This window comes from Lolium rigidum, chromosome 3 (genome assembly GCF_022539505.1).
Source record: "Lolium rigidum isolate FL_2022 chromosome 3, APGP_CSIRO_Lrig_0.1, whole genome shotgun sequence".
In the NCBI taxonomy this organism is placed as follows: domain Eukaryota; kingdom Viridiplantae; phylum Streptophyta; class Magnoliopsida; order Poales; family Poaceae; genus Lolium; species Lolium rigidum.
Window position 1 is genome coordinate 207,308,643 of NC_061510.1, and position 9,443 is coordinate 207,318,085.

Genomic DNA, 9,443 nt, shown 5'->3' on the forward strand with positions numbered 1-9,443 from the left:
CTTCTCTTCCGATCCATCCCAAAATCCGATATCTTCTCTGATCCACCTCTGTTCCTATCTCTCCACCCCTCGATCTATCTCTTCTAATCAATTTTCTCAGTTCCTGTAGTCTCCACCACGTTCTCCTCCAAAATCCCCCAAAAGAAGAGAGAGAGAAAAGAAGATTTTGCTACGCAATCTTGTTGGTGCTCTACCGCTTTACATCAACGCCGGTGACCTCGATCCATTGTGACCGGATCTATTTCATCCCGTTCTTTATCATGTTTATCTCCCGACATCTGTATGTGACGAACTCGCTTAGCCGTTGCCAGATCTCTGTCTTCCGCAAGATTTTTTTGGAGCAATTGGTTCTGTTCCCCATCTCTTGAAGAGCAGCCCACTGATTTCTGAAGGAGATTTAGCACCAATTGGTCCTTTCTTCTGAGGCAAGACCAACTGCCGCTCACAACTACACTGGAGAAAAGTACAGTCAAGCACATATCTGGTTGGAGATTCAAGGTTCAGATATACCAAAACCAACTCTGAACCTACAGCTGAATTTCATGTCAAATACACTCGGAGAGCCACCCGATAGAGCCACCACTAAAGGAGGCCGAGTTCCAGGTGCCATTCTGGAAGTTGATGTTGGAGGCCCTAGCACCATGGCTGTCTCCATTGGAGATGCTTGCACCATGGCTGCCACAACTGGAGAAGCTAAAAATGCGGCACTGGCAGCAGCTATGAAACTCATAGGCTGGAATTGCCGGGGTGTTGGTAAGGACCTCGACAGCTCCACTAAGATGGAGTACCTTGCAAGGTTGATGAACTCCACGGGTGCGCATATCACTTTTGTTTCAGAAATAAGAACATCGAGGTACAATTCTTCACATCTTATTCTCATTTTAATACTGCTGATAGCTTTGTGGTTCCGTCCAATGGTCGTTCGGGCGGGCTCTGGTTGCTTTGGTCCGATGATGTGTGTGTCTCTGTCAAGCTCTCTAACCACTGTATGATATTAGCTCTAGTTAGCAATAGAACTACTAATGTAGATTTTTCCCTGACTTGCATTTATGGAGATCCCCATCATCGGGACACTAGGGAGATTTGGGATCATGTTTCCAATTTTGTTAATGATAACCTTGGGAAGCTAGTTCTTTGTCTAGGTGATCTGGATAACATCATGTGTGATGTGGACACCACTTCTATTAATGTAAATAAGTATCGCATGGGCGCTTTCAACTCTTATGTCAAGCAATGTGGTCTATTTGATTTGGGGTTTAGTGGGCCTGCTTATAACTGGACAAATATGCGTTTTAATTCTAAACCTATCTTTGAATGGCTTGATCGTTGTATTGCTAATGCAGAATGGTGTCACGTGTATCCAAATACTAATGTGTTCAATTTACCAATCATTCACTCTAAGTGATCATGCACCAATTCTACTTTCTACCCATTCCCAATCTAGTAGACCTAAGCTTCATTTTAAATTTGAGAACTGGTGGACGTTTGAGGATGACTTTCAAGGTATTGCAAAAAAAGCTTGGGTCTCTTCGGTTAACAAAGCTTTCCAGGCTATAACTGCTAATCTTGCAGGAAGTCTAAAAAGGTGGTGCAAGAAGAAAAAACCTTTGCAACAGCAACTTCATTGTATTCAAAATCAGATTAATGCGATACAGATGAAGCCGGTGCATCTCCAAGATATCCACCTTCAGGCAAGTTTAGTTTCCCAGTATGAAGATAATTTGAGCAAGCTCACTGAATTTTATAGGCAACGTGCAAAAAAACACTGGGCAACCCAAGGTGGTAGAAACACAGCATTCTTTCACAATGCTGTCCAAAAGCGTAAGCGTCGAAATCGTATTATTTCCATTAAAGACACCAATGGCAATAATCTGTTTGATCTAGATGATATTGCAAGTGAGTTTGTTAATTATTTCAAGACTATTTTTCGCTCCTCTTCCACTAACAATGACATGCCCAACTTAGAAACAACAATGCCACAAGATGCAAATGACTTCACCAATTTGATAACCGGTAAGCAGGAGATCTGGGAAATTCTCAAAGCCATGAAGAAGAATGCCTCTCCGGGACCTGATGGATTCAATGTTGGCTTCTACCTTTCGGTTTGGAGTTGGATAGGAGATGATGTCACCAATGTGGTAAGGAACTTCTATACTACAGGTATTTTGCCACCTCATCTCAATGATACTCAAATTCCCCTCATTCCAAAGAAATATTATAGTCGTCCAAGAAATTTCTCACTCTTTCTCGTTGTCTTCTTGGGATAGCTTTGACTTTATGCTAAAAATTGATCTTGCAAAGGCTTTTGATAGAATAGAGTGGCATCTCATACTCTCAGCTCTTGCTCGCAAAGGACTTACTGGTCATTTCATAAAATTAGTGCATGCTTGCATTTCTTCACCGACTTTCTCTGTTATCATTAATGGACAATCTTTTGCGAGGTTTAAAAGTAGTAGAGGAATAAGGCAGGGTTGTCCTTTGTCGCCATATCTCTTTGTCCTTGCAGTGCATGAATTATCTTTGACGCTACGGGATGCTCTGCAATCCAACATCCTCACAGGTATTTCCCTTGGACCGAATTGCCCTCCAATTCACTCTTTGATGTTTGCCGACGACTTGATTGTTTGTGGCAAAGCAAATGTGGAAGAAGCTGGTGCTATTTTCAATATCATAGACCATTTCTGTCAGGAATCAGGGCAAACTCCTAACTGGAGCAAATCTGGAATTTTATTTAGCAAAAATGTTCCCTTGGAGGTCAAACAAGATATCAAAACAATCTTTCCGGTGCCAAACATTGATGAGTCTTTTGTTCATCTAGGTCACCCACTTGTTCTGCCATGCAAAGATAGATCAACATCTTACAATTTTGTTTACGACAAATTCAAATCCAAGCTTAGTGCATACAAAGCCAATAGACTCTCACATGCAGCCCGATTAACTCTCATAAAATATGTTTTCTCTTCTATACCTATCTACTACATGTCCAACATTCTGTTCTCCAAAAAGTTCCTCGCTAAACTGACAGCCATCATTAGGAATTTGGACAGGTGTTCAAGATGATCGGACAACTAAAAGCTTGTGCCTTAGAGTCTGGGCTGATGTGTGTACTGCAAAAAATATTGGGGGACTTGGTGTTAGAAATATGCAGGCTATCAATCAAGGTTTAATCCTATCAACAGCTTGGAGATTGGCAAAGGAGCCGCACAATCAGGTTGCTCAAATACTTAGAGCAAAGTATCACCATGACACATCCATATGGAGGGCCAAGTCAAACATGCCAAAATCAGCCTTCTGGTCGGCGGTTCTCAAGGTAAAGCCTCTTTTGATTTCAGCTTCAATTTGCCAGATTGTTGATGGTAGCAGTTCCGTTTGGAGCTCTCCTTGGTTTATGGGTTGGGAAACTATTTATGATCACCTCATAATACAACAACACCCATTTGTTTATCCTGCTATGGTTAGAGATCTTTGGGTTCCGAGCCAAAAGCGATGGAAGGAAAATTTAATTACTTCTCTTTTCACCCAAGGAACAGCCAATGCAATTCTTCAAACGCCTATAATTGACTAGATGACCCGTTGCGCTATCGCGCAAATGGCAGAATCAAGACAGAATTTAAATCATAAATTTTAGTTTATTTTCGTATTAAGAATTAACCTGCAATTTAATTGCTTTAGTATTTTGCGGACACACCATTTTATCAAGGTTTTGCGCTAAGATATAACAATTTAGTACAATTTTACACTTTTTCAGCCTTTTAGCTTTTGTATAAGCACCCCACCAAATTATGGTTATTGTACCGAAAGAAGTATCATTATAAAAGAAAAATAAAAAGACAATTACTAATTTCAAGAAGAATGTTTCTACGTATTGTGAGTAGACTATTACAAATGTTTGCCCCACGTAAATAATTTCCACAATTTGCGTTAATCTCATAACTCTATATAGAAGCAAGCGATGTAGCCATGCTGTACAAGGCTTCCAATGTCGATTCCTAATATTTCGTATACATGTACTACACTAATATTTACTCCATGTAAGACAAATGTCATCGTTCTCCTTATAAGCTTGACTACTCTCGTATGGCAAGTGAATCGAGCATGACTAATATTGAATTATTGACTCTTGCAATGTGAAACTGAAGACACCTAGAACGAAGCAGCGGAAGGATGACCAAAATTTCTTCTAGCCACAAGAAACTCGAGGACTTCTCCCGATAAGATTGTAATCAGTGAGAGAATCAATATGAAATCTGGCAAAAGCTCCTAACAGGATACACACATCATGCCGGATAGATCCAGTAATCACACCATGTCCCAGCAAAGCAAATCCAGCAGATGCCATACTAACAGAACCACTAAGTGCAATGTTTCTTATACAGCTTAGCTGATGCCTCTTAGCTGGGTCCTTCTTCACTCCTCTCTCACGTAAGCATTCAGAAAACAAACTACAATGAAATTACAGTATAGAGGCAAAAATCAAATGGAAATACAGCGAGGCAGCACTTGTACTCCATGTAGACCATTCCACACCCTCTCCGGGAGGCGCTCATTTATCCAGGCAGAATGCCGAGCCTTCGGTCTCGCCTTGCCATCGAATCCTCTTCCAAGTGCTCAACACCAACCATGTTATCCCATGTATTCAAAACCTGTTTGAAGTAGCACAGACAAAAATTGCAAGTAAGAAACAAGCACTAAGAAACTAACAAATAACAGGTACAGAAAACACCTACTTTATCTAACAGGTCAAATTGTTCATCAAGCGCGTGAAAGCTCAGGTTAGGTCCTTCATGCGGTGGCAAGCTAGTGATCACCTAGAGAATATAATTTTTCATTAGTAAACGCGAAGTGTGAAAAAGATATCCATATATCTACAAATAAATGCTTAAAAATAAACCTTGAAGCTATAAGGAATTGTTGTCTTTTTGTTGTGCATCAGTGCAAAAGATGTCGTGCTAAAGTTAATCAACATTCCCACTCCTGTGTCGGTTGATACAAGAGGGTAGAAAAAAGTATTGCATTCTTCTTTTCTACCTTCCATCCTATGTCGATGCGTGCCATTTCAAAAGAGAAAACAGATGTTTGAAAACTGATTGTTGTACTTTGAGATCTTAAATATATATTGCAAACTACTTGTAGATCACTTCCATGTGATGGGTCCCATCAATGATATTCTAGAAATAAATTGCAACATACAAACAGATCACTCATTTAAATAAAGCATCGAAGGAAATTTGAAAACATTTCTATAGTATTCATTTCTAGAACGGGATTGAAGGAAACGTAAGTTATATAGGACATAGAGTTGTTTCGTTTGCCATAAACCATTTTTGAGTTTTTTTGTTTAACATCAACTCAGTTTGAGCAATTTATATAGGATTATCAAGAACATAAAAATCCATGCTAAATTCTGAATATCAAGACAAGCGATACAGCAATAACTGAGACAGATTTGAATATGCATCAACCAAAATCTCTAGTACACATTGCCTTTGCCCTGAGAATACATTTAGCATGTGATGTATGAAATAATAAATTGGGTGAGAATAGAATAATGTTCTTTCCGTCCGAGAAAAAATGCAATATGAGTGGTAAGTGGTATAATTTCAAACACACCAAAATCATGTTACAAACGCAACATATTTAGTTAGTTTTCCTTTAGGACAATTACCATGGCACACCAACAACTAAAGAAAAGGAACCCAATAGTAACATCGGTTAAAAAGTAGACATGTTGTCAAGACCAATATATATTTTGATTTAGAAAATATTGGCTGAAATGACCGGGGACAAACTAAAATTGATAAACATGGTACTAACGAGTACCTACATCAGATCAACGAAGAAGTCAATTTAAATTTCACAACCAGACTTACTTGCCTACAACACGTACCATCTATGAACATGCAGATTCAGAAAATAATTTTGAATGTGGCACAATATACACATCAATAATCCTCATCGTTGGCATCTACAACATTATCATCCTGAATCCTGACAAAGCACACACATCAATAATCAGTAATATTTGACAATGGGGGAAAAGAAATTAAAACTCTATCCTCTGGAATTCCTTGAACCTAGAAGCATATAACAACGCCCACCTTGCTCTGCTTATAAAATAATGCTCTTCCTTCCGCACAAAAACAAAGTGATGCTCTACCTTGATGCACTTGATGTGGAGGGAGGCATAGTGATGCGCAACACTTCGCACAAAGAATAAACTCTGTTGTTGTGGTTGTCAAGCTGAACATCAATGATCATGTGTTTCCTGCCTGTTCCCTTTCTGTTCCACCAAATAGAAAGAGCCATTCCTCAGGGGAGACGAAGAAAACCAACAGAAAATGAATTGAGAGGCATTAAGACATGCTAAAAAAAATTAAACAATCACCTCCACCCATGAAAAAATATAAGAAAGAGGGAATAATGCTAGTGTATATGGACGATGGAGGAGAAGAGAGGTCAGTAGGATAATCATACCTGCAGATGGCCGTTGTCACTGTCTCTGGATCTTCTGGATAGCCGAATCCTACCAGCAAAATCAAAATAAATTACAGGGGGGATCAGAGAGGGGCAGCCATAAGGAAGAAGGGAGAAGAGCACGCACATGAACCGTACCTAGTTGGGGGTGTTTGTTGCCGATGTCGCTTGAGGTTGTATTATCTAGGTTAACTGCAACCATCTTGAGGAGACGAGGTTCTGCATACATACAGTATGCTGCAAGTGCAAATCAGTCTAAAGTGACAATCAAGAGACAATAGGACACCGGTACCATAATTTAGGCCAAGAGTACTGAATGTACAATAGGCATACACTAAAAATAATGAAATAACTGAAATAAAATAGCACAATCAAATGGTAGATATTTTACAGCTCCTCCAAAACTGCAGGACTTGTACCTGTTCAGGTCAGTTCCGTCCGACTAAGTAGGTACTGCCTCTACCAAAACTGTCAATTCAAAACACGTTATCAATGCTCCATAAAAAATATTACATGCAAATGAGACACGGTATACTTTAAAAATGAAAGAGCATGGGGTCAAAACCTGTTATCCTTGGAGCTTATTGCATCTGTAGTGCTTTAAAAGGTACATGAGGAAGCTCAATGACATCATTGCCGTCTTCACCTGGAGCTTCAGTGCTGGAACATTCGTTTTCTCTTCAGGTCGTACTTCAGTAAGCATCTGTCCGAGACTCAAGGGAAAGCTGCAAAAAACAGCAACAATTAAGATTTAGAAGAGAAACAAGTGTTCATTTAAGTTCAGAACTCGAAGTCTATCATGTTGGTAATTTTCCGAAAATGAACAACCAATGAAAATTGTTGAAGCTTTTGGGGGAAAACCTCAGCTTCCGAATTCAGCCATGAAAGGCTCCTTATCTTATCTATATTAGTTAATAGGTAAAGTAAGAAGGTAAGCAGATCCATGTAATTGTGGCAGCGGTATCTTATAAACTGGATCTAAATGTCCTATTGCTATCACCATTCATCTCATATCTTTTGCAGGCCATTATCTGAAATAAGCACATGCAGGCCTACATGAACAATTAGTATATGGCATCTAATAAATGTAGACTAAAGCTGGCCCACATACAATTTTCTTTTTTTAATAATCTCTAAATCCTAGGCTCATATACTCTTCCATACTTTACAAATTTTAGGTGGGCTCATGCACATAAAAAAGAAGGCCATCGCTAGGCATCAACCGGCTAATACAATATGTAAACAGTCTGATAACCTGCTAATTTGCTAGCACCTACCATCCGGTTACAAGCTTAGACTCTGGCGCTGCATTGCTGAAGGGAAGAGAAAGGAGGTACTCAACTATATGATAAAATTAAAATGACACCTGAGCATATTAAAATCCGGAAAAATAACATGAGAGATGGGTTAAAACAATTGGGATAATCAGATGCAGATCTGAGACTACCGTCCAACTGAGAACAATTCTTTGTTGCCTCCATCCTAGCATCCATGTACCCCTGCTTCCCTCATCAGCTAGTGATTTGAGGAGCTCAATGACAGTCTCTGAAATATTATAATAGCAGCCATATTGAACAGCTAGCCCAAAAAAATCGGCAAGAATTAATAAAAATCTGGAAATAATATATTGGCAATTTGGTGTTGGCTCGAGCATACTGGAGACTGACATTTAGTTCGCTACTCAATTATTATTGCTGTTTAAGTAGAAGTTTAGACACCGAAGATCATAACAATATAGTCATGTTAAGGTTCGCTTATCAAACTTCATTCACATGCGGGAGGCATTATTATCTGGGCATGGCACGCATGTGGCAATTGTATGCAAGTGTTAAGCATACAATCTGCAGAACTAATTCTCTTCAGGCTATATTTTTGTACCTGGTGCTTCGAGCCACGATGGCTAACAGCTTGCAGCAAATGTCCAAACTTCCTAATTGATTGTCATTTGCAGTTCATCTGTGCACACGTGATCTTAGCTGAACATGCATCATCAGAACAGATAACCCGAGCCAAAATGAACAGGGCAAATCATGATAAAATTTGGAGGTGGATCATAGATTACCTATCAAGTATCCCCAAGCTATCATCCGTTGCTCCTCTCCATCGCTTCAGAAGCGGCAACACCTGCAGCAGGACACATGGACACCAACATTGCCGGCTCCTGGGCACCCAAACTCAACTGTAAAACAACAACAAAATTAGAAAATAGTATATCGCCCTTTATATGTAGTAATGCTGCTGGGATATTGTTAGAATGTTAGCGTACCGTATGCCTCTTCGATCGCCGATAGTGCTGAAAACAATGTCGAGGTTGGCTTATTATGTACGTGAGCGCTTTCAAGCGATAGGACTACTCATTAGGAAATTATATATTGCAAAGAATATGATATGCATTTAAAACTATAAAGAATATGCTTAAGGAAAAGCAAATATCTCCCAAGTTAAGCATAGCTATCAATGAAACCAGGGGTATTATAAAAAGGAATGGCCATTCCTAATAAGGAGCTCCTTCCCAAGCAAAAAAAGAGTCCATGCAACACAATTGTGAGTACATGGTAACAAGGATCACCTGTGACGCAAGCTCGTATGGGTTTAGCAAATTCTTATCTTCCCATACCTTTTTGCTGTTAAACCCCATCCAGGGCGGCCAAAGGACAGCACAGTACGACCAGAGAATAAGCCTAAACTGATTCCTTCCAGGGAAGCACAGCCAGCACAGTACAACCAACGAATAAGCCTCTTTCAAGGGAATACGTCTTAATTTCCCAATCCAACGACTGGAAAAATCATTTACTTCATAAGCCTAAACATCCAGAGATAACTAAATCTGAAATCACCCTCCTTTGTTGCCGCTGAACAAAACACTTGAGAATCATGGACTTGCCAGGGAGGCGCATATGGTGTCAAGGCATGAGCCTGCAAACCGTCGAGTGCTGCTATGTTTTTCTTTAAAACACTGCTATTTTCAG

At 39.7% G+C, this 9,443-nt stretch overlaps 2 long non-coding RNA genes across 2 annotated transcripts; both read right to left on the minus strand.

Moving 5' to 3' along the window:
• Positions 1-4,590: 4,590 nt before the first annotated feature.
• LOC124701098 lies at positions 4,591-5,067 on the minus strand. The gene is made up of 3 exons (XR_007001918.1): positions 4,892-5,067; positions 4,728-4,808; positions 4,591-4,643 (listed from the first exon to the last, which is right to left on the minus strand). It is a non-coding gene; the product is annotated as an uncharacterized LOC124701098 (long non-coding RNA).
• A 1,572-nt stretch (positions 5,068-6,639) lies between these two features.
• LOC124698877 lies at positions 6,640-9,148 on the minus strand. Its single transcript, XR_007001156.1, has 7 exons — positions 8,741-9,148; positions 8,537-8,653; positions 8,353-8,450; positions 7,922-8,019; positions 7,040-7,199; positions 6,894-6,942; positions 6,640-6,693 (listed from the first exon to the last, which is right to left on the minus strand). It is a non-coding gene; the product is annotated as an uncharacterized LOC124698877 (long non-coding RNA).
• Between the last annotated feature and the right edge of the window lie 295 nt (positions 9,149-9,443).